Raw genomic sequence first — 26,196 nt, forward strand, 5'->3', positions numbered from 1 at the left:
GGCAGGAAGCAGGGCAACATGTGGGCAGACGTGGTGCTAGAGAAGGAGCTGAGAGTTCTTACATCTTGACTCACAGGCAACAGGAAGTGGTCTGAGACCCTGCATGCACACATATGAGACCTTAAAGTCCACCTCCACAGTGACACACTTCCCTAACAAGGCCACACCTACTCCAACAAAGCCACACCTCCTAATAGTGCCACTTCCTTTGGGGGTCATTTTCTTTCAAACTAACACACACATACAGCCTTGGGATGCTTCCCAGTTTTCCAGGCCACTACCTAACAGACGGTTGGAATAGTGTGTGGTTTGGTCCCGAGACCATATGCTCCATGATGTTGGGATCAGGGCTGGAGTAGAGCTGGCTCCATCTATGCTTCAGTGGACTGGACAGTGCCTGGTCCAGAGTCTGCTGGAATTCCTTCTACTTACCATCTCTCCTGGCTTCAAACATTAAACTCAGAGTGGGCATTGAAGAGATGGCTTAGTCAGTAAGATGCCTGCTGCAAAGCATGAGAACCCAATGTCAGAGCCCCTAGAACTAACAAAAAGCGCCAGGAGACAGGCAGATCCCTTGAATTCACTGGCCAGCAGTCTAGTCAAATTGATGAGCTTCAGACTCAGTGATCAAAAAACAGTGATTGAGAAAGGCACTCTGACACACACATACACACACACACACACACACACACACACATACATACAATGTCTTAGTTACCGTTCTATTTCTGTAAAGAGACACCATGACCAAGGCAACACTTACAAAAGAAAGCATTTAATTGGGTGCTTGCTTATAGATTTAGAGAGTTAGACCATGATCGTCATGGTGGGGAGCAGACAGGCATGGTGCTGAAGCAGTAGCTGAGAGCTTTACATCTTGATCTGCAGACAGCCAGCAGAGGGAAAAAGAGACATTGGGCCTGGCATGACCTTTGAAACCTCAAAGCCTACACCCAGTGACACACTTTCTCCAACAAGGCCACACCTCCTAATCCTTCCCAAACAGTTCCACTAAATATTCAAACATATGAGCCTGTGGGGATCATTCTCCTTCAGACCACCACACATACACACATATACATCTCTCTCTCTCTCTCTCTCTCTCTCTCTCTCTCTCTCTCTCTCTCTCTCTTTCACACACACACACACACACACACACACACACACACACACACCACCACCACCACCACCACCACCAATAATGATAAAACTCTAAGGGAAAAAGTTATGTATATGACAAAGGTTTTAAGCTTAACAACACTGAGGATAAAGCTAATCACAAAGGTTGTGAAAAGATTCTCTCATCATAAAGCCCAAAGCAAAAGCATGAAAGCAGAGTTAAGCTTCAGTTAGTATCCAGACAGAAAAAGTCAAAACTGGAGGGTTAATGAAGAAGAGAAATGAGAAGCTGGGCCTGAAAGAGAGACATAGTCTCAGATCCCGCAGGGACCAACACACCGTGAAGAAATGCAGTGATGACTCTGTGCTCCTAGAGGGAAGAAAGGGAAAAAGAAATACCTCAAAACAAAAGCACACAGCACTAAACTTGATTGCAGAAACAGAAACCCCAGCGGGGTGTGGTGGGACATTAGCTGAGGTGGGAGGATCGATCAAGCCCAGAAGTTCAAGACCAGCCTGGGCAGCAGGGTCACGGTGCACTCCAGAAAAGAACAAAGAAATAGAAACCCAAATGCATCTGCAATCACTGAAAAAAAAAATGGAAACAGTAAGTAAATATCTACGTTTCCTCTCAAACCATCCAATGATTTTATTGAGAGCTCTACCAAATAAGAAAGGAGCAGAACAGATCAACCTTATAGAAACCCAAAGTGCCTTCAGGCGGGCCTCGATGACAGTGGGCTTGCAGGGATGGGGGAGGGGCATGGGTAGCTGGTGATATCTTTTACTTCCATGTGTCTGTGGGTGCATGCATATGTGTGTGCACCGATGTGTGCATTAGACTATGATGGGAGGTAGAGAGGGTCAGGGGAGCTGAGGCTGCAACAAGGGTTAACTCTGTAGAGTGCAGATGGGGCGTGCCTAGGCGCTCCCCCTCCCCCACACACCACAGATTGACACTCCACCCGAAACCCTCCAACACAGGTGTTTGTTTGTGAACATATCCCAACATAGACTCCAGAGCTCAGGAAGTGTCCTGGAGAGGGAGGTGCCCTGGGACACGAGGGGTCCAGGCCGAGGCACCAGCCTCTTTGTAAGGCTGGAATGATGGTTGTGAGAACTACCAAAGGAAGGAGCGATGGGGAATGAGTCTAGTGAGCAACTGAAGCATCTTCCTAAATAGTTTTATTATTAGTAAAAACTCGGGGGTGAGATACCGGGGTACAAATATGATAGATCAAGAAAGCAGTAGAGGAACGACCATCTAACCCTTTCTCTGCCTTCCCAGATCAAAAAGGACTCAAATCTCTCCAAGCCCCTCCCTTTCTTGTCCTGTGACTCTCTGTCTGGGCTCTCCAAAACCTCTATGGCTAATTCTGGTCAGCTAGTCATGGGCTCCGCCCTTTGAGTCAAGGTTTAACTTTATTAACATTCTCAGAGCATCACAGCGCAATCAAATATCTCGAAACAAGCCATGTCAGAGCTGGAGAACCAAAGGCAAGCGTTCCCTTTGTACTAATGAGTCCTTGTTGGGTAGAGAGTCCTGGTGGCTTCCAGACCAGGTTCATCTGGGACCCACCGCTAGCCCTGCTTCCCAGGGTACACATGGAGACTTCCATAGACATTTGTGTTGTTCACGACAGAAGTGCTCCTCACACCAAGTGATAGTCAAGGAAGCTGGTCCGCACTTGTCACTCTCAGAGTGGGTATAAATAGCATCCAACACAAAGTGTCATGGTGCCAAGGGCCGGAACTCCTCACTCAGTTTCATCAAGTGAACAGCTTTGGAAAGAGTCATACCAGGGGTGATTGAGCCCGGGGTAATTCAGATGTCAGAGGACCCATCACACCAAGCTACAGCGCTGCAAAGAGGAGGCTCTGAGGATAACTTTGGTCTAAGCTCAGGCTTCAACCATGTAAGGATTGAAAGACTTTTCCTGCTAAGATATTATTAGATGATATCCAGGCAAACAAAGCTGAATGTGTGTGTTCATGTGTGTACACGCACACATGTGAGTGTTTATGGAGGCAGGATCTCTCACCAGGCCTGAAGAGAACAAGTAGGCTGTACTAGCTGACTAGTGAGCCCCAGAAGTCTGCTTGTGTCTGCCTTCCCAGCTCGGGGATTACAAGAATGTGACGTTATTTATGCCTGGTTTTTTACATGGGTTCTGGGGGACTGCAGTCACATCCTCATGTTTGAACGCCAAGCCCCCTACTGATTGGACTATCTTCCCAGCTTCACATAAAGCTTTTGATGGGTGCTTCCCTATCTGTGTGACTCTGGTGTTTTCATAAATCTGCTTCAAGGGGAAGGAGTAACCTAACATCTATAGGTTCTCTAAGAGATAGTCTGGTCTCTTCCATTCGAGCTTGTCTTTTTTCTAGGGCAGCGACAAGCTCTGAGAGGACAGGTTCTCACACGTGTGCAGGCCATGTGTGACCTAAACAAGATTCATTTTCCCTTCATTAACTCTTGAATGACTGCAGCTGAGAAACGTTTAAAATTAAAATGTGTCTGACTATGACAACTAAGAGGCTGATGCTTGACATTTGCTGAGACATTGCCTTGCTGTTTTTCAATCTTACCTGTTCTGCCGAGAAAAACACCATATGAGCTGGGGTAATAATTGCTTATGGATTGAGAAAGGAGCTGATATATTTTTATTTATTTGTTTGTTTATTGTAATTGTTTGAGACAGGGTCTCAATGTGTTGTAGTCCAGGCTGGTCTTGAACTTGTGACAGTCTTCTTGTTTCAGCTTCCCCAGTGCTGATGCTATCGACATGTGTCACCATACTTGGGTTTAAAGTAAACAGTTTTAAGTAAACTTGGCCTGGGGAGATGTTTGTTGTAAAACTATGAGGTAGAATGTTAATATTATTCCTACAATTTCTTTCTGATTGTTAAACTCATATATGAGTTCAGTCATTTTATTTTGAAACGGGTTTGTTTTCTGTGTCAAAGGGACGCAATTACCAAGTGTTAATTTTCATATATTCACAAGAGTGTGTAATGAACCGGACTGAAAACTTGCTAATTAGATCCATTTTTTAGCCACAATGTTGACAGGGAAATTGACAAGTGTTTTTCAGTTATGATTTATGAGACATACTCTCCAAATCCATAGGCATGAGGGAACCTGGTGACTAATGGCTTCTATGTACAAGGCAAGGCTACTGTCACTGGCTCGGAGACCTTTACAGCTGTACTTCTTGGGTTGAGATCCCTGCACAGCTGCATACAACCATCAGCAGGACACAGAGGGATCCTGCTGCCCCTCTCCGTACACACGACAGACACCTCCTGAAAACCTGTAGTCCGCTCTCCACAGCAGAACATGACAGCGCACAGCTTGACTAACACAGAGCACCCAGATTACCAGCATTTGCCTGCTCCCCCCGCACCATACTTCTGCCATATCCACCCCTGATGTCACCAGCCTGCTCTCCAGTCCTACATCAAGCCATTCAGGGATGCTGAGAAAAGAGAATCGTAGAGTCTGATTATTTTGAGATCTGCACAGTTCCCTGGAGATGACCTGGTCCTCTGTGCACATGGTACCCATTTCACATCTAATTGGCAGGATGAACTATAGTTTGACCAATCATTCAGAGGCTGAAGAATATTTTGCTTATTTCCAGTACTTTGCTGTTATGAATAAAGCTGCTACAAACATCCTTGCATGCCTCCCCTGTCCTGTCCTGCCCTACTCCATTCTGGGGAGAGAAAAAGTTTTAAATTTGACCAAGGTCTGATTGATCATCTTTCCTATACTGGCTGACTGTTGCAAGTTTATTTCTGAGAGAAATTGCCAAAGTGTCTTCCAGAAGAGCTGGACCATTTTGCATCCCACAGTACTATAGGCAAGATGGGTCCTTGGCAGTGTCAGAACTGAGCATCACCACTGAATTTTGTTGTTGCAGCTGAAAAGCAGGCTCAATGGGTCGTCCTGTCGCTGGTTCACTCTCAGCTCTGTCTACTCCAACCACCACTGAGCCATCCCTGGAGAATTCCATTTCATTTCTTGTATTTCTCAGTCCCGACATTTTTAGTCAGTTTTTATTTATGTATTCTGGTCCATGGAAGAGAGTCTACATGGTCACATTCCCACCACATCTCTGGTTGTTCACTGGGGCATCTTCACAATGGTGACTTATGTCTCTGTTCAGTAATTCTAGTGTCTGGTCATCTTGACTTCCTGTCTATCTGCTGACGGTCCTTTCTCACTCACTTTGAGATCTTCCTGATTCTGAGTATGATGGCCGGCTTCTTTGCTGGAATCTCGACACTTGTGTCCCATGATGTCGGGCTCTCCACTGGGACTGAGTCATGCTCCCTCCATGCTGCAAGGCACTGAACAGCAGCTAGTGACTGGCAGGCGAGGGGAGCCCAGGTTTCCCTTTTGGCCTCTGCCTGCATCTAAGCATGGCGCTTCAAGACTCTGGGCAGGAGCTCCCCATAGGCATCGCGTGACTGGGAGGGTGCGAGTCCTGTGGAGCTTCCCACGAGAAACCTGATTAATCTCCCCCTGAAATGCATGGGGGGGGGTACATTTTCTTGCTCTTCAGAAGGGTAGGCACCAGGCTTCCTGCCCACACTGACTCCAGCCCACCACAAGGTTGGGGTGTCCGATCACAGGGGTGGAGGCCTCTGGTCCTCCTCTGCACTCACTCACACAACCTGCTGACTTCCTCAGCTGTGTCTGTCAGTGAGACCAACATCTGAGGGAAAGTTTGCTTCTTTTAGACTCTTGTGGCCAAACAAATTTGGGTTTTGTTCTACAACTCACACTCTCTGTTTTCTCACTTCCCAAACATAGTACTAACAGTGTGGGTGTTGAAAGGAAAACAACAATTAGGATCTCAACGAAAATTCCCAGCCACGGTAACACCGTCAACACACTGCAGCAAAGGGACTCAGGTTAGACATCGAGACGTGTTCAATGACTGACGTGAGGAATGCTGGGACACACAGACGAGGAAATCACAGGACACCTCTCCTTCATTGCCCGCGAGTAGGGCAATGATGTTCCACCGCCCCGAGTCTGGGGGCTGTGCTGATGGAGGTATTAGAGCAGGCAGCTCGTGGCGCCCCACCAAAGCACCTCTGGGTCAGCCTGAAGATGTGGCAGCTGATGCAGACAGAGGAACGGGTGGAACAAAGCCAGGCTGCAGGGAAGACGTCCCCCTTCACCTACCCGGGCATCATTTCAGGAGCACCCACACCGTGTGCAGAGGAGGACTCTCCACTCCCTAGATGGAAGACCCGGGACTGAGTGGGAAGAAAGGGTCCGGGCTTGGTCACAACATGACTGTCCACACCTGTCATGCCCACCTCTCTTGTCCACATATGAGGTGCCTGAAAATGCCCCAGATGAGCACACAAAACAAAACCCAGAGAGGGACCGGGAAGAGGATGAGGGAGAAAGGAAAAGTTGCTGAAGGTAGAGCGAGGGGGAACAGGTGAAGGGTGGGTGAGGAGGAGAGGTGATGAGAGGAAAAAGAAAGAGAAGGAGGAGGGAGGGAGGGAGGGAGGGAGGGAAAGAGGGCGGGAGGGGGGAGGGCTAGGAAGGGAGAATGAGCAGGTGAAGGTAGAGGGGAGAGGTCAGGAGGAAGAGTGAGGAGACACCGGAAGGGGCGGGGAGGAAGGGAGGGAAGGGAAGAAGGCAGGTGGGGAGAGCCCAGGGCGGAGCGGAGTGTGGGGTGCAGGGAGAGATTCAGGAACCAGACTGAAGCGGGCACGCTTGAGAGGAGGCCGGTGGACATCACTGTGCCCCGTGAACAGCAGACAGGGCTGCTGTTGGCACAGAGGTCAGTCACCTGCCTCCCTGACGGTCCTCCCTGACTGGAGACCGTTCTTCCCGCAGCGGCTGGAGGTGACAGTGGGACATGTGTGCCCGCAGGAGGAAGATGGAAGCGACAAGCTCCAAACTTCAAGTTCGTCACCTGCCCCCACAAGGCCACCAGGTAAGAGTGAGGCAGGTTGAGGAGGCTTCGAGCTCCCTGAAGGAGGATGGTCCCCTCCCACACACGCCCATCCTGCAAGCCTTCAATACATGAAACTTAGTGTTGTCTCCAAAAACAGCTCCCTCATGCCAACTTCCCAGCCCATAACCAGGGACAGCATCCCCAGAACACCATGGGGGATCCACAGTGGAGTGCTCATCCTCTGCTTCTTCCTCTGCATCTTATCTTCTGGCCTATTATAAAGCTATCTGCCACTTAATGTTGCCTTGGGGCTGTACATGGCGGGCCCTTGCTTCTTCCCAGGCAATACGCCCTTACTCGACATTCCTTACCCGTGATCACGATTTCCAAGTGGGGGCTCATCCTAGTGGCCCATTTTCAGCTGGTGCCATCTCATGAGCTCTCTGCCAACGCCTCTCAAACCCCTGAAATGATAGGAAAAATTCTGTATTTAGTCCAGGGACGCCCAGCCCTTGGAGAAGCCAGGAAAGATTCCATCCCTCGCAGCATGTACGCAGCCACTCACTGCCTTGGGTTCCATGTGGCTCCGGGACCCAGTGGAATTGCTCATCGCTTCACTGACCCCTGGTTAAGAGCCATTTCAGGGACATTTTACATGTACTCTGACAGCGTTTAACTGAATCACTGTGGTTTGTGCTTCCTTCCCCCAATGAAGTCCTCACTGTGCAAATGAGTCTCCCGGTGCTGAGTTCTGACAAGATAAATGAAAACATAATAGCTGTTCAGAACTGGTTCCTCCTCCTTAGTGTCCTGTCCTCCATTACCAAATTAGACATCGCACCGGAGAAGGCAAGAACCATCTCCCGAATCTCAGTCCCAGAGCCCTGTCTCATCCATCCTTCTTGTCTCCGGAAAAGGGGATTTCTCTGTGCTCTGTGTTCTGGGTCCCACCCGTCCAGAGCGGGAGGAACGATTCCTCCCATCACCTCTCTCCCGAGCCCCTCTGCCAGGCTCTCCCTTCTCCACACAGAAGCGGAAAGGCAGGAACTCCCTCAGGCCTGTGACTCTAGCCCGGCTATGCCTGTTTCTCACTCTCTGACCCTCATCTCTGAAAGAGGGCCTCCACCCCACCTCTGTCACAGCAGCTTCTCACGCCAGGCTCGCGGGCCATCCGTCCAAAGGTTCTAACCAGATGGAACCGCCCCCCCCCCCCCCCCCCCCGTCTGCTTCACGCTCTGTTCGTGCCGTGTGTCCTGTTTGTTCCTCCCTGCCCTCCCCCCCCCCCCGAAGGTTGCCCCTCGATCGATCACTGGCGCCCCCGCTGACTCCCAGGCCTGACCATGCTACTCCCTGAGCGTCAGCTGCCCCTCTGTTTAGCTTGGTCCGTTCCCTGACTTAGAACAGTGACTGTTCAGCTCAGCTGCCGCGGCCACAACAGGATAAAGAAGAAACGGGATGTTCATTCTCGGCTGTTCCCAAGACTTTTCACTTTCATCGAAGGACGCAGTTTGCTCCCACAGTACAATCTGGTTTTCCAGGAAACTCCATCGCCAAGCAGTCCGACACCGTCCCCTGACACTAGGAGTTTTTATTCAGGTGCTGCTGCTGCTGTGAAGCCCTGGGTGTGACTGGATTGGAGGTCCTTGGGAGCACCAGCCGCTCTCTCCTCCTCCTTTCAAAAGTCAACCACAATAAACAGCCCTCCCCCATGAAGCAGTAGACCATGTGTGGCAGCGGGGTTGAAGTGGGTGTCAGCAGAAGGCAAGTCCTTCAAATACAGACCCGGGGACCTCATGGTTCTGTTTCAGAAATAGTCTACAGCTAGCTACCACTCTGAACATGCCCGATCTCGTCTGCTGCAGAAATACAGTTTTCCTACCCTAACACACAGGCACAAACAACCACAAAGATGCTCAGCATGTGGCTTTGATATGAAATGTCCCCTAAACTCATATGCCGTTTGACCCCAATGCTCAGGTACACATGGATAGATACACACACACACACACACACACACACACACACACACACACATGTGTGTGCACATGGCCACAAAGACACATCCACACACACAGACACACCAATGGGCAGACACAAGGACATACACAGACATAATACACAGATATACACGCACACACAGACACACATGTTCGCACAGACACACTTGCACACATGCTCACAACATACACATCCAAACATACATGCACACAGAGACAGACACATATATGCTCATATGGGTATATATGCACACACAGATATTTATACAGACACAGAGATGGAAAGTGTGCATACATATGCATGTTCAAGCAAATGCATTCCCGTGTGTACTTAGGCAACTCTGTATGCCTATATGACTACAGATTTTAAGAATATTGTGTTCCAGAATAGCTGTAACTGCTAATTCTGTTCCAGCACACAGGAAGAGGAGTATAATTAGTGTATTTGTATGCAAATGTACTGTTAAGACCATTTTTCCCCCTATGATGTGGTTATTTACGTCAGCATTTTTTGCTGTGGGGCCCAGAGAAGAGGGACTTCGGTCCAGCCCACGGAGCTCTATCTGAGGAGCTGCAGGCAAAAGGGGTAACAGGGCATCACAGCTCTAAGAACACAGCCTCCCACCACCTTGGCACACTTGAGAGTCCCTCTTCTCTGGACCTCGGGTGCTGTTCCCCCTTTCATGGATGTAAGTCCTGTGAGTCCTGAGCCCTCTTAAGGCTTCACATCTGAGAGTCACGGCAGCCAGCGACCAAGTCCTGGCCTCCTGCTCCACCAGGGGTTGTAGTGAATCCTTCTCTAGGCCAGAACAACTGTGTGCCTGAGACACGTTCAACCTGGATGGGGACCAGTGAGCAGACTCTTCAGAGCCAGAGATGCTGACAGTAATGGGGAAACTGAGGGTCTGATTTGGAATTCTCATGGTTGCTTGAGGAAAGGTCTCCACTCCTGCCTGTCAGTGGGGTTGGAGTGTGTCATGACAGACGGCATGTACTACACCAGAGAGGCACTCAGATGTGTGGGCAAGGTGTGCAGAGGAGGCAATGGGACAAGTGTGACCACACGCCGTGATTCAAGGTAGATGTGTACCAAGGGCTAGGGGTCAAACAGACCCACTGAGGATCCAATGAATGTAGACCCATTGAGGGCCAAGGATGGATACAGATCCACTAAGAGCCATGGATGAATATAGACCTACTGGGAGCTAGATAAAGACACAGATCAACTCAGGATCAGAGGTGAACACAGATCCATTGAGGGTCGGGGGTGGGGGGGGATAAAGACACACTAAAGGCCAGGGGTAAACACAAATCCATTAAAGGCTAGGAGTGGATGTAGATGCACAGAGGATCGTGGATGAACACAGATCCACTGAAGGCTAGGGGTGGATGTAGATGCACAGAGGATCGTGGGTGAACACAAGTCCATTGAGGATCGAGGTTGGACACAGATCCATTGGGATTAAGAGTAAACACAGATGCACTGAGGCTCAGAGTGGACAGAGATGCACAAGGGCTCAGTCATCAGAGGTCAGGGGAGATGTAGAACCACTAATGACCGCTGAGTGCCAGGCTAGAACAGAACCGCTAAGGGTCAGAGGTGGACACACCAAAGGTCAAGGGTGGGCTGAACTGGCTACAGATGCTTCCAGGCTCCAGCTCTGCTCCTAAGAGTCTCTGCCTGGGGGAGAAGCTGGAACTTGACCAGCGGAGGTCAGTGCCCATGCCCACAGGTTAAGCCAAACAGCAAAAACAGCAGAAACAACCCCAGTGATGCACAGAAAGTGACCGGAAACCAGAACCCATTCCAGACAATCACATTTTACTTTTTAAATTGTACTTATTATGTTTATGGGTGTGGGAGTGTGAGGTATTTATGTGGATATGTGTACATGTGCTTTGCAGATGCATGTCTTTGGAAGCCAGAGGTCAGCATCAGGTGATTTTTTTTTATTGCTCCCAGATTATTTATGAAAATTTTAAAAGTATTTATTTATCTTATATATATGAGTGTTTTGCCTACATGTATGTATGAGAACCACATTGGGTCACTTAGAACTGAAATGAGAGATGTTTGTGAGCCACCCACCACGTTGGCACTGGGAACTGAACCCAGGTCCTCTGCAAAAGCAACCAGTGCTTTTAACTGCTGAGCCATCTCCAGCTCCCCTGATCTCCACTCTATTTTTTGGAGTCAGGATCTCTCACTGAACACGGAGCTCATTGATTTGGCTAGGCTGGGTAGCCGATAGCTGATGAGCTCCAGAGAGATGCTTTCCTCTGCAGAGCTGGGATTGCAGATACGTGCTGCTGTGCCCAGCTTTACGTGGATTCTCGGTATCTGAACTCAGGTCTTCATGCTTGTGTGGCAAACGCTGTACCAATGGAGACTTTTTTTTTCCAGCCCCTGTGTTTTACTTATCGGTGATGATGGTTCTTAACTGATGGTTTCTTTTCCAACTTTACTGAATAAATGATTCCTCATCTCAGACCTTTCACTACATGCAAGTTAAACTTCGGAGGTGCTTCACTGTGAAGGCCACACTGTGCTATTGTGAGCAGCAATGTATCAGGGCCAATGCTGGCCTCTCAATGCCCTGCTAGCCTGGTTTCCAGGGGACACTCTTTGGGGGTTATGCATGGTCTCCAGACCTGGAACCGCTAACCTTTCCCTTAGCACCAGTCTCCTTCACCTTACCTTATGCTCAGAAAAACCCTTCTCTGTTCGGCACCGGTGTTTTTGGATGTGCCAACAGTGACACATGCCTCCCTTATGCCCCTGTACCCCAAGGCCACAGGCAGCCCATCAGTTGGACTCCCTCCTGACAATATTTGAGGCAATCCAGAGGCAGGCCCATGGAGTTGAAATGAACTTAGGAACCCAAGCCTTCTCTTGGGACTACGTGTTTTCTTCAGTCTTTCCACTGGTTTTAGCTAGAACAGTGTCTAGAGACAGCACTCGGGTGATGGGACAGGTCACAGGGTGCATTTGACAACAAGAGTGGACACCCAAACCAACTTCGGCAGAACACAGATTGGGTATGAAACTTTAGGCAATTTTCACTTCTTCTTTAGTTTTTCTCTGTTGCATTTTTTTTCTTTAAGATTCTTTTGAACAAAAGATACAGGTAATTTTAGTAACTAGAAAAAGGAATGAAACCATTCCAATTTTAGGAGAGAAAATATCATCTTACAGTTTTTTTATAGGAGTGTGTAGTCCCTGTGAAATGATAATGTATCGGTTCCTGCACCATAACTCTCATGGACATCCTGGGTGTGAAGCCTATGGACAGCCTGAGGTCAGCTAAGAGTCAGGGCTCATCAGGACCTTCGTGGCCCTGGGCCCGTTCCCTTCTTCTGCAGTTCTGGGCAAGAAAGATGTTATCCATGTTGCAAGTCTTGGACCCAGAGGACAGAAGAACAAGAACATGATACTGTACATGTCCATCAGTGCATACCAGCTGAGTGTGAGCAACATTCTGTCACTTGTCACATATGATTATCTCTACAGATGCCAAGAAAGCCTTCCGCAAAGGCTCAGGGAATGGGGGGTTGAAACGGATGAACTGTCAGGCAAGGCCTTGAGTTCCATTCACAGTATCAGAACAATCACCCTGAACACATAGAACATAATTCTCTGTCCTTTGATAAGGCAGCTGAACATTGTGATGTCCCCTCCCCCTTCCGAGGGCGGGGGGGGGCCCCCCCCTGCGGTGATTCATGTTTGTTCACATATGCCAGATGAGGGTGTTGGGTATCCTATCTCTTTTCTATCTTATTTACCTGAACAGGATTTCATTGAACATGGAGGTCACCCTTTTCACCCAGACTGGCTGCCCAGCAGGTCTGAGCAATCCTCCTGTCTCCACATCCCTAGGTCTGGGGTTTCAGAGATGCATGACCATGCCCAGCTTTTGCCTGGGGGCTGTCGATTCAAACTCAGTGTTACCCACTGAACCAACCCCCCCCCCAGACCATGATACTTTCCTTTTTGGCATTAATTACAAACTAAATCCTATTCCCTTCTCCCTAAAACAAAATAAGTTGATATCGAATTAAGACATCTTAATAATGAAGTACGAGTGTGAAAAGACACTGAAGAAGCATGAGAAGAAAAATGGACACAGAATTCTTGATAACTGAGTGACAAAGGACTAAATCCATAGAAAAAGAGGGAAAGTCAGAGGATAAATATGGCCCCCAAGTGTGTGGGTGGAAATGTCTATGCTCGCCCCTATTTAGACACATGCCAGCTGGAACATAACTGAGGAGCCCCTTGTCACCTTGAGATGGTATCACTTAGCTGTGGAGGCCACTCTGTGCCCAGTTCCCTGCATGAAGTCTGGAAGAGCTTAGCCGATCCACCTCTAGGATATAACAACAGAGCAACTTAAAATGCCTACACAGGGCTCTTGGCTGCAAAGTGGCTCTAGTTGGCAAATGGTAGGAAGATCCCAATTCCTGGCAGAGGAAGAGAGTGGATAAACATGGCCTCCTCAGGAACACACTGCATCCGTAGGAAGAGGGTCTGGCCATCCTGGAGCAAGGTGCAGGGAATATTGCTGAGAGAGAAGCCTCAGTGCAAAAGAATGCTGGGTGGGCATATGGACAGTGGCCAGGGCTGTGGCACTGCACACGCTGGTCCCGAGGCACAGGTGGGAGGGAGCTTAGGACAGGACCCAACAGGCCACTGCCTCTACAGCCAGAGCTCAGTCACCGGTCCCCACCCCACAGACAGAACCACATTCACATGAACACACACAGCTACAAACAGGACAGAACCCATCCCAGGCAAGTGCAAAGCCACAAGGAACCATGGTCAGAACAGCACTCCAGTTACCAGAAAATGATCATTTGAAACCGCAAGCATGGAGACAAAAATCTGTGGTTACAAGGCCTCATCTAGTCAATCAAAAAGGCCTCCTGGGCTCAGAATAACACCTTTCAAAGTGTCGAGACCATAGAAGACCCAAAGAAAATGCAAAACCTTTAGAAAAGGCAGGAGACCAGATGTTGTAGAATATTATTTTAAGATGTGTTACATTTGTTTACACTGTGGAACATTTGTTAAATGATGCAAAGATGTGTTGCATTCTTTTATGGTGCATTTGTTTAACTCTGTGAAGCTGTGTTACTTTGCCTGTCTAAAACACCTGATGGTCTAATAAAGAGCTGAATGGCCAATAGTGAGGCAGGAGAAAGGATAGGTGGGGCTGGCAGGCAGAGAGAATGAATAGGAGAAGAAATCTGGGAAGAAGAAAGAGCAAAGGAAGGAGGAGGACGCAAGGGACGAGCCACCAACTAGCTACACAACCAGCAATGCAGTAAGAAAGAAAGTAAGATATACAGAAGTAAGAAAAGGAAAAAGCCCAGAGGCAGAAGGTAGATGCGCTAATTTAGGCTAAGAAAAGCTGGATAGAAACAAGCCAAGTTAAGGCCGGGCATTTATAAGTAATAAAACATGTCTCTGTGTGTGATTTATTTGGGAGCTGGGTGGCCGGTCCCCCAAAGAGCAAAGGAGCAAAACCAACCAACAACAACCAAAAAGTACAAACAGGATATGTACAAGGTCCTGGACAGAGCCTTACAGCGCGGCATTAGAGGGACAGAGTGAAGTCTAACTCCACCAAGAGACACCAGCACTGGAGGACACTGACTTAGAAAATGGCACAAAGTCCCCAATTCTTCTGCAAGTCTAAAAATTGCTCAGATAAAAGTGTTTAAAACCCTAACTTTTCCAGCTTAAACCCTGGGGTCCTGGAAAGAAAAGCACCCTGAGTCAGAATTTGATGTGTTAACTGAAGTCTTCACACCCCAAATGTTCAAGCTGGGACTTCCTCACAAGCAAAGCCTTTCTAGAACAGCTCATCAAAATCTCATAGAGTTTTGTAGAAATGGAAAAGGCTAATCTTAATTCATATGGAGTCACAATGGCCTGTGGGCAGCCCACATACTCTGGCATGGAAGGACCACACTGGAACCCTTCCCAACTGCCAAAGGATCTAAAAGGCTACAGCAGTTAAGACAGTGTAGTATCAGATATATTAATCAACAAAATAGTACAAAGAGCCCAGACATAGATCCTGGTGTCTATGGGCAGCACACTTGGGAACAGGGGATATAGACATGTCAGAAAGGAGTCCCCTCCACAAACGGTGCTGAGACAGGGGACACCCACATGCAGGAGGTCCAGCCTCACACCACATACAGCACTATGACATAGGTGAACTATGTCGCACAATTCCAGGAACACCTAGAGTACATCTTTAACCGAAGGTCACAATTTCTCATGTAACAATGTGTGTGGGACTGTCATGTAACATTTGACAAGAGCAGAAGATTTCTAAATTCACGAACTAAGACAAACATTAGCAAAATCAAGCAAGTAACAAGTCCAAGTTGTTCCCGGTATTGCTCATTTCTGTCGCGTGGTGCAGCTTTACTGCAGCCTAAACTGCACTGCAGTTTTAAACATTCAGCACATGCACTTTGCGCCGCGCATGCTATTATGCCATGCGATACCAACAATCGCCACCTAAAACACCTTGGCTCAGATTCAAGACTATTCTGTTCTGAATTGCAGGGTTTTAACTGTACACATAATGCTTTCCACTCTTACAGAAACATAATGGCTTCATCACAGAAAACACCTTTAATATATTTCTACCACCATTCCTGAGAATGTTAGACTACCCTGACACTGTATTGTGTTAAGATGTTTAATTTAAAAAGTCAGTGTTTGAGCTGCTGACTTAATCTCATTAAAAACAACAACAACAAACGTTAAATGAACTTTGGCTTGAGATTAGCACAAAAATTTCAACAATTTTTGACTGGTTCCTAAACATACACTTCCATTTTGTACTACATATTTATATTAAGTAACATCCTCAACATTGTTGACTATGAAATTGAAACATCAGTCAACTGTGAAAATTACTGAAGACATCCTGCAACCCACAGACGTCAGATCTTTAGACAAGACTCAATCTTTCTGTAAAAATAAACAAGCATTCTATCTTAGTAGTATGCAAATTTGCTTTAGTCTTTAGTTAACGGTAGAAATTAGAGGCTGTCTTAGTTAGGGATTTTATTATTGCAATGACGTGCCATGACCAAAAGGCAAGTTGGGGAGGAAAGGGTTCATTCGCTTCTGCTTCAGCATTGCTGTTCATCACTGAAGGAAGTCAGGACAGGAACTCAAACAGGGCAGGAGCCTGGAGGCAGGAGCTGATGCAGAGACCATGGAGTGGAGCTGCTTCCTGGCTTCCTTCCCCTGGCTTGCTCAGCCTGCTTTCTTATAGAACCCAGGATGACACCACCCACCATGGGCTGGGCCCTCCCCCACTGATCACTAATTGAGAAAATACCGTACAGCTGGATCTCATGGATGCATTTCAACTGAAGCTCCTTCCTCTGATGACTCTAGCTTGTGTCAAGTTGACACACAAAACCAGCCAGTACCGACATATACGCCAAAGAATCTTCTTTAAAAATTCAGCATGATTACCAATAAGTGTTTTATCTCTATAACTACGGTGCCTGTGTGTATATACATATCCAGGATCACATAAAAATTTTTCACGCGAAAAGGGATTGCAAATGACAAAATCTTAAGAAGCCTTGAACTAGACCAGGCAAAGTTATACACTTGGAAAGTAGATTAGAATGTATGATGTGTATATGTGGGGTGGTAATGGTGGTGATGGTGGTGGTGGTAAGGGTTGTTTCTGCTCAGAGTAATAAAATTTTGGAACAGAGGTAATGTGAATGTCACATGTCATGTGAGGCATGGCACTGTGAATGTCACTGGTGTCACTAAATTAGACACTAAGTTGGCTAAAATGGCAGATTCTGTGACAGAGAGAGAGAGAGAGAGAGAGAGAGAGAGAGAGAGAGAGAGAGAGAGAGAGAGAGAGAGAGTTTTATAATGAAGCACAGGATAGGCGAGCTCTAAAGCTGCAGTCTTGGCTGATTGGGCTCCGAGGCTCTATTCTGGCAGCTTGGGACGCAGCATTGGGCACTCTGGGGTGGGGGCAGGTCGCCTGACAGAGACTCAGGCCCAGGACCATTGCCAGAGCTGAGTTCTGCCTCCTGGGCCCTGCAGCACCCTCCACAGAGGCACCTGACACTCCCCCATGCTGTACAGTATAATTAGGGCCCAGTGGAACTCCTGCCCACGCCTTTGGGTAATTTGTGTGTGGGTTGCTTAGATGTGCAGGACTAGAAAACACATTTTCTGGAAGAAATACTGTTTCCTGTGGGGATGGGAGTTGTAGCTCGTGTGTCTGTACCAGGTTCCTCTCTCATCACCTGAGGCTTTTACAGCTAGCTGAAGATGGTCTGAGGTGAATCATGTCAGCCCATCAGGCCAAAGCGTAGACTCTCCTGGCCACCATACCAGATACCACAGGCCACCTGCCCTCCAGGAGGAAGCCAGATGCTTCCCCAGAGGGGTCTCTTCCTGGAACATGCCTCAACCAGACCTTCTCTGAGAAGCTGATCCTGTGGTGGCCCAGGGGAACACCTGGGGTCCAGCAGAAGATGCCTGAGCAGTGTCTCTGGCCTCATTTTGCACTCAACTGGGAAAGGGGCAAGTCGGCCCTGGTGAAAATGAACAGGGACCCAGGGAAGAAGAGCTGGCAGACTCAGGGGGAGAGTTCAGGAGGCTGTGCGTCCAGGGGAGGCTCAGGCTCCCTCCCCACCTTCAGTTGTCCCAGGCCTCCCAGGAAAGAGCTAGAAATGGTGACCTGGTGGTGACCTGAAGTGACCTTGCCCTGCACTGCTTCTAAGAGGCTCATAACCGGGAATGAGACACACGATCTTGGGTTAAGCATGGTGGGGTAAGCATAGGAGTCTCAGGATGGGGGAAATGTTGACTGGGGGATGAGGCCTCCTTCAAGCCGCAGAAGGCCGAAGAGGGTAGTTGTCAAAAATGGGGCAAGGAGTATGGGAACCGCAGAGCAAACGGAATGGTCACCAGTGACTCCTCAGCAGGGTGTGAGAGGTCTGGGGCCAGCACAGGAACAGTGTGCCACCCCGTGTGACAACTTATAACAAGAGTGACAGCCTGCGACAAGGTATGCCAGTCTGTGTAACAACAGTGTCATCACTGTGTGACAACAGGGTGGGATGAGACAACAGGAGTGGGTGACAACCGGGTGTCAAGGATGGCTTTTAGCCACCTCCCTGCAAGTCTTCAGGCAAGGGCTCTGCTGGGGATACACCATGACTGACTCAGAACACATGACCTGGTGAGGCTGGGTCCTCATCGCCTTCCTAGTGGCCCAAAGGCCACCAGGGCTGCTGTGTCCCTCCTAGCTCACACGCAATAGGCTCTCCAAGGGTCCCATGGTCGTATGACAGGGTCAGGGACCATTTCCTTATATAGCCCACTGGTCAGGCCCACAACCAAGTCTTTATAGAAACAACGTGAGAGAGAGAGAGATAGACAGACAGACAGAGGAGAGAGAGAGAGAGAGAGAGAGAGAGAGAGAGAGAGAGAGAGAGAGAGAGAGAGAGAGAGACAGAGAGACAGAGAGACAGAGAGACAGAGAGACAGAGAGACAGAGAGAGAACTCCCTGTCTCTGTCTGCACGTGTGTTAATTATCTCTTAATTCAATTTGGAACAAGCCCATTATCCACTTCTGGAAGAAAAACAGTGAGGGAATTACATAAACGCCTCATTCACACACCAACATTGCTCAGAAAATTGATTCTGAAAGAATTTTATTAATCATCTGCAGCAGGGAAGGAGCGCCAGGCATGAGGTGAGACAGCCGCCCCAGGAGGAGCCTGGGAGGGCAGGGGAAGGAGAGGCAGCAGGAGGGTGGGAGGAGCCGTCACCTCATGGACGGTGTCTGGCCTGCAGCGGCCCATGCTCACAGTGGCGTTGGGGCCCCCGTCTGAGCTCTTCTGAAGGAGAACGAGAAGACCTGGACATCACCCTCCCTGCCCAGTCTTTGTAGAGCAACACACGTGTGGCCACTTTCTGCCCTTGGAAGTCAAGTCCCTTCCCTGCTGGACACCACTTTCAAGGGAATTCTATGTGTGCAGAACTTTCACTAAGCCTGTGTGATGCATGAATGTCCGGACTTTGAAAATTACACTTAGCTTGTTGAAATTCCCTACACCTAACACTGGGAGGGCCCAGCACCCCCCAGCCAGTTCTCACAAAGATGTCTTCTTAGAAATCCATAGACTATTCTTACCACCAGGAGATAACAGGGCAGTCCTGACCATAGCACATCTCCACCAGCATGATCCTATCTCCCTCTACAGCCTTGCACACCTGCAGCACATAACAACCAGTGTAACCCCACAGTTCAGCTATTCTGAGGCTGTGAAAACTAGAATCATGAGGTCTGACAACCGTGAGATCTGCTCTTCACTGTTCTCAATAATTCTCCCTCAGAGCTGTGTTCCACCGCAGAGAAGCATCCTTGGTTAACAGTCACCTCTTGAAGGTCATCTGGGTCATTTCCTGTTTGGGGCTACTAGGAACATTTTTGGTGCTGTGGAAATCTATGGCTAGGCTTTGGACAGGTGTTCCCTCTTTTTGAAACTTTAAAAATTGTGTGTGTGTACACATGTGCACGCACATGCTACAGCATGCATGAGGAAGTCAGAGAACAGCCTGGGAGCCGTCCATTCTTTCCTTCCCGGGTGAGTCCTGGAGAGTCAGCTCAGATCATCACACTTAGCAGGAAGTGCCTTCACCTACTCAACCGCCCTGTTGGTTTCTGGTTTCTACTCCTTTGGGACAGTGACTACAATGCTAAGTCATATTGATTGTAGCTAGATGTTTTATTTTGTACAAAAAACACTGAGCGGTTTTCCACAGGAGCTGTACCAGCCTGTGTGAACCATGGTCCCCTGCTTCTCTGTCAGCATTTGGTGTTGCTAGTAATTCTTACTCCAGTCTTTTTGACTGATGGGTCATGATATCTCACTGTGGTTTAATTTGCACAACCCTAAAGATTAATGACCTGGAATATATTTTCATGACTATTTATCATCTGGGTTTCTTCTTTAGTGTCTGTTGTCATATTTTGCCTAGTTTTAATTGGAATTCCTTGATAGATTATTGATTCTTCATATTCTTGTTTTCTTGCCTGAATGTATGGCTTGCAAATATGTCCTCCCACTCTATAGTTTTCCTTCCACACGGATAAAAAGGTCATTGTAGGGTACTTTTTTATTTTGATAAGGTCTCATGTGTCCAGGTTGTCTTTTATGGGCCATAGTCTTGGTTTCAAATCTAAGAATTTTTTGCCTACCTTAGATCAGGATGATCTTTTCCCCAGTCTTACATTTTACATTTACATGGAAATCTGTGGGCCAGACATCAGAGTGCTTGTAGGCTTAGGGTGAGGTTCAGCCCAGCCCTTTACAGGAGACCAGTCGCTCCCATATCTTTCACCGAGAGGGCCTACCATTGAATTGGCTTTGAAACAGCCCAAAACTCAGCTGGGCATAACGTATGGGTTCTGTGTCCTGTTCCATTGATCTGTATGTCCCACCAGGACACAATCAATACCACTGTAAGTACAGAGTAAGTATTAATATGGCCGGAATGGCTCCAGCCATTGTCCTTTGTGGGACTCTTTCGACTGTTTTGTAGCCTGTACTTTCCCTGTGAACTTCAGAACAAGTTTAATATGCCTATGTACAGTTCCTCTCAAAATCTGTATGGGGATGTTCCCACAAGTTGCATTAAACCTATCCATCAATTTGGGAAACAACACCTGTACCACGGTCTTCTAACCCATGAACATGGTATGACTTTCTACTTAGGTGTTTCTTGGATAGCTTCTTCCCTTTTCTGTGGTATTAAGGATTGGACCTAGGGCCTTAAGCATGTTCTGTATTCCTGCCCTATATCCCCAGACCTTTTCTGATATCCCTAATCAACATTTCTAATTTGCAGCATACTGATTGTGGGTGTACTGTGTAATGCATACCTCCTACATAATTTGGTTTAGAATGATCGTAAATAACCTTCTATCACTCCTCATCCCCTAGTGCTGAAGACTGAACTGCATGCTAGATAGGCACACTACCACAAAGCCACATCCCTAGCCCAGACTTGTTTTAAAGATTAATGTTTCCATACAGAAGTGTGAGTTCTCTTGTGACTATACATGCTGCAATCTTGCTGAACTCACTTGCCAGTTCTGGGGGATTTTGGGGGGATACATTTGCTGGAACATACATTTCTTGGAATGATCACGTCATCTGCAAACAGAGAGGGTAATACTTCTTCTTCTATAACCTGCATATCTATTATTTCTCCCACAGCTCTTCTTAACATCCAGGACTTTACTGAGTAGCAGTGGTGGCAGTGAACATCTTGCCTTCTTCTTGACCCTAAAGAAAGTCTTCACTTTCATCCTTTCATGTACACACTCTCTCCAGCAAAGAGCCTATGAATAGGTTTATGGGAACTTTCATTCTGATTTAGGTGTTGGATTTTGTTAAATGCTCTTCTGTATCAGCTGTTGGCTTCCTGCTGGTGTAGTAGAATATATTAATTGATCTTCAAATGTAGGCCAGCTAGCCTTGCATACCTGGATTAAATTTCACCTGGCTCAGCTATTCTATATATTGCTGAAATTAATTTTCTAGTATATTTTAAAATTTGACTCTTTAATTTTGAAAAACTTCTATTTCTCCCCAACACCTAAAAAGATAGGATTCATGCTTTGTTTTTTTAAAAGACATTCTCATTCATATATGCGTGTACTTTGATCATATTTGTTCAATATTCAAAAACAGTTTTCTAATACTTTCTTGAAGATTTTAAATCTGTGCTTGTGGTGGTTTGAAAGGAAACGGCCCCCAAAGGGAGTGACACTATTAAGAGGTATGGCCTTGTTGGAGGAAGTGTGTCACTGTGGGGGCGGGCTTTGAGGTCTCCCATGCTCAAGATACCACCCAGTGAGATTGAACACTTCCTGTTGCCTGCAAGGTGTAGGACTCTTAGCCACTGCTCCAGCACCATGTCTGCCTGCATGGTGCTGTGTCTCACCACAATGATAATGGACTGAACCTCTGAACTGTAAACCACCACTCCAATTAAATGTTTTCCTTTGTAGGAGTTGCCGTGGTATGGAGTTTTCTGAGGAACTACCAGACTGTTTTCCATAGTGGCCGCACCAATTTGCACTCCCACCAACAATACATGAAGGTTCCCTGTTTCCCACATCCTCACCAGCATTTGCTGTCTTTAGTTTTCTTATTCTTAGCCATTCTAACTATAGTGATATGAAATCTCAAAGTAATTTGCACTCCCCGAAGGCTAAGGATGACAAACACTTTTTAAAACAAATTTAACCACTTGTATTTCTTATTCTGATAACTTTCTGTTCAGTTCAATCCTTCCCTTTTTTAATTGAGTTGTTTTCTTGATGTTTAATTTTTGGGTTTCTTGTGTATTGTAGACACTAATTCTTACTCAGGTGTTCAGCTATCCAAGTTTTCCCCCCTCACTTTATAGTCTGCCTCTTCGGTTGGTTAACAGTATTGTTCGCAGTACAAAAACTTTCTAATTTAATCAAATGCCACTTGTTGATTGGTGGCCTTATTTCCTGGGCAACCAGAATCCTGTCCTGAAGTCCTTATTAAGCCTATTTGCTGACATGCATTCCTTGCTCTTCCTTCTAGAAGCTTCAGAGTTTTGGGTCTAACTCTGAGATCCCTGATCCATTTGGAGTTGATTGTGTACAAGATGAGAGAGATTTCACTCTTTTCCATGTAGTTACCCGGTTTTCCCAACCCCATCTAGTAAAGATGCTGTCTTTCGTTCAGTGTGTGTTTTTGTTATCTTTGTCAGAACTCAGATAGGCTGCATGGACTTATAACTGAGTCTTCAGCTGCGTTCCATTGTTCAATGTGTCCATTTTGTGCTAGTACCATGGTGTTTTTACTGCTGTGGTTTTGTAGTGTAATTTGAAAATGGGTATGGTGATACCATCAGCTGTATTTTTATTGTTCAGGATTGCTTTTGTTTTGTTTTGTGGTGCTACCTGGGCTCATCTGTGCTTCCATATAAACTTTAAGATTAAAAAAAAATTCTGAGCCGGGCGTGGTGGCACACACCTTTAATCCCAGCACTTGGGAGGCAGAGGCAGGCGGATCTCTGTGAGTTCGAGGCCAGCCTGGGCTACCAAGTGAGCTCCAGGAAAGGCGCAAAGCTACACAGAGAAACCCTGTCTCGAAAAACCAAAAAAAAAAAAAAAAAAAAAAAAAAAAAAATTCTGTGAAGAATTGCATTGGAATTTTGATGGGAATCGCATTTAATCTATGGATTGCTTTTAGAAGAATAGCCATTTTCACAATATTCCTGAAGATACCAAACACAATAGTCATGAGGCGTGGAGAAATCCAGTTGGTACTGACCTAGAGACATGTTCCCTGCTGAATAGCTTGCATAGCCCTGGAAGATGCTATGTACAGGCTGCAGTGGTGGAAAAGTCAACAACAGTCTTCCTCAGCTGTGAGCCATGTGAACTGCAATAATGACTAATGTGGCCAGATATGCCCGTGGGCAGCAACAGTGGTGCAGGCATCTGGAGGGTAACCAACCGCTTTCTGATTGGATCTGAGGCATGACCCACAAGAGGAAACATGCCTAAATTATAAATATTGTCAAGAACCCACCAGTGAGGGTCTCACAAATTCTAGGGGTGAACCAACTATTATTATTCTGCTAAACTGGTGTAGTAAAGAAATGCCCTCCAGCCGGGCGGTGGTGGTGCACGCCTTTAATCCCAGCACTCGGGAGGCAGAGGCAGGCGAATCTCTGTGAGTTCGAGGCCAGCCTGGTCTCCAAAGCGAGTTCCAGGAAAGGCGCAAAGCTACACAGAGAAACCCTGTCTCGAAAAACCAAAAAAAAAAAAAAAAAAAAAAGAAATGCCCTCTAAATTCATATATCTCTACTTATATATTAGTGCAGATCTCAGACCTCATCAGAGAAGTCTCCTTGTGAAGCTGAAGGTGGCAACATGGACAGATACTTATGACTCGTCCAAGTTCAGAGAAGGGTCTGTGGAGAGTTCAAGTACAAATGGGGCATCATTTATGTCACACCTCCTTGGCAAGGCTCAGGGGCCATGGATGAAGGGGCTGAAAGGTTGTAAGAGGCAGAGGTCAGGATTGATGGGAGTGAAACGGTGTCTTCTGAACATGACAGGACCCCTGAACTCATGAACCCAGTAGCCATGGTTGCCTGCACAAGACCAAGGCAATCAACGTGGTATTGTGGAGTGGGAAGTGGTTCATAAGCCTCCACTCCTAGCTGAGGAACTGTAGACAGCTGATGGTTTTGAGAAGAGAGGTAGTTTACTTTAATGTGTAGTTCTTGGCAAGTTGACCACACTCCAGCAGATGGCCCAGCACCCGGGGGGTACATGGACACCACAAATTGGAGTCAATGGGTTATTTAAAATGAAAATAAAAGATGGCACAAAGTTTGGGAGAATAGGGAAGTAGGGTCGATCTGGGAAGAGTAGGGAGGAGCATGTGACCAAAATACATTGTGTGAAATTCTCAAAGAATTAATAAAACTATTATTTGTGTTATTTTGATGTTTAGCTCTTGTCTTTCTATTCTTCTCACTTCTGTAGGTTTGAGTCTGTCAATCAGGTTGCAATGTCTGCAGGCATTCCCTATATGCTTTTCTATTACCGTTTCTTTCTAGGACCATATAATAAAATAATATGAGTGTTGATGGTTTTGTCATTGTTACACAGGTCCCTGTCACTAAAATTCTTTTTATCAAGTCTATTTTTCCTCCTGCTTTTGTTTTGAGGTGTCATGTGATCCAAGATAGCCTTAAACTCACTACTCAGCCAAGGGTGGCCTTGAACTCCCGATCCTCCTGCTCTCTCTAATGCCAGCCCTCCTTCTTTTTCAGATATTCCTTTAAAAGATTCCCTTTCTCCCCTTTGCCCTGTCTTTTGTCTCTTAGGACATTTCTAAGTTCCTATTAAAAAGCCACTCAGATTATGATAGATTTAACTAAAGAAGATGTGAAAGGAGGGAGAGGACCATTTGGGAGGAGGAAGGAACTGGATGCGGAGGTGCAAGACAGGGTCATTGGGAGCCGTGAATGTGATTAAAGTGCATTATATATGTACGCAAATTTCATAATAAAACACCTTTTGTGCACTTATACGCTAACCAAACTAAACACAGACTCCCCCCGCAGACAGACAGAAAATCTTCCCATATGAGATCAGGGCTCTAACAAAACTTCTAGAAGCTCCTCCCCCTGACTCAGGCAGAAAGCTGTCCCTGTCTTCCTTCAGCTTCCCAGAGAGTCAAGGGCTTCTCTGCTCCAAGCCCAGTCACATGAACATTCTGAGGCTGTTGCAGTTGGCATGCAGGAGGCAAGGGCCCCATGAAGAGCCCAAGGACCCCCACTAGATGCAGAATCACCTGGATGGGAGAAGTTTAAAACGTTCATGAAGGAAGCTTCTGGAAATGTACAGCAACTGTGCAGCTGCTTAAATCTTGGACTAGGTGAGCTCAGTTGCTCTTCAACTATTTGAAATGGTATTTGAAGTAGCCATGAGGACCTGAGTCAAGAAAGGGCTGGCACTCACTTGGATCTGGATGTCCCTCGATAACACTGGTTTCTCTTCTATAGATAAACACCCCAACCTCCGGATTTGATGACATCTCATTACGATTTCTGAGTGTTGAGTGTGCAAATATTCCACAGCTAACCCTGGGACCAACCCAGATGGAGATCTCTGTATCTGGGCGCCTAACCCCCAGGACCTCTCCAGTTCCGAGGGCCTGATTTTGAGGGCAGAGGTTTCAGATGTTACTCAGCATTAATACAGAACCACAGAGGAAGGACTCCATCCTGGCAGGAACTGCAGTGCCCTGAACATGTCCTGGATCTTTGAGGAAGAGAGGGAGGACAATAGTAGAAACATTTCATTTATTAATTTTGTTGTTCTAGCCCTGAGCTGAGGCACACTGTTGAGAACTGACTGCCCTGAGCTGACAAGAAAGGAAAGGAGATGTTTTCCTCCTTATTAATTTGCCAGGAGAGATGTGTATACCTGGCCTCTGTGTCAGCTCCAAGAAAGTCATTACACAGTCTAAAAGCTGCTCCCGTGAGACAGAGCAAGACACT

At 47.0% G+C, this 26,196-nt stretch overlaps 1 protein-coding gene across 3 annotated transcripts in view; it reads right to left on the reverse strand.

Annotated features, from left to right (window-relative positions):
- Positions 1–26,196, reverse strand: part of Kcng2 (potassium voltage-gated channel modifier subfamily G member 2) — a 72,965-nt gene that overhangs the window by 39,311 nt on the left and 7,458 nt on the right. For 2 of the 3 annotated variants that reach the window (XM_028872000.2, XM_028872001.2), the window contains exon 2: positions 7,421–7,513. The gene's annotated coding sequence lies outside the window, so the exon portion shown is untranslated. Of the gene's footprint in view, positions 1–7,420; positions 7,514–7,614; positions 8,085–26,196 lie in introns of those variants that run through there. The other variant, XM_037197216.1, reaches the window with a different exon arrangement.

Source organism: Peromyscus leucopus, chromosome 19 (assembly GCF_004664715.2).
Source record: "Peromyscus leucopus breed LL Stock chromosome 19, UCI_PerLeu_2.1, whole genome shotgun sequence".
NCBI lineage: Eukaryota > Metazoa > Chordata > Mammalia > Rodentia > Cricetidae > Peromyscus > Peromyscus leucopus.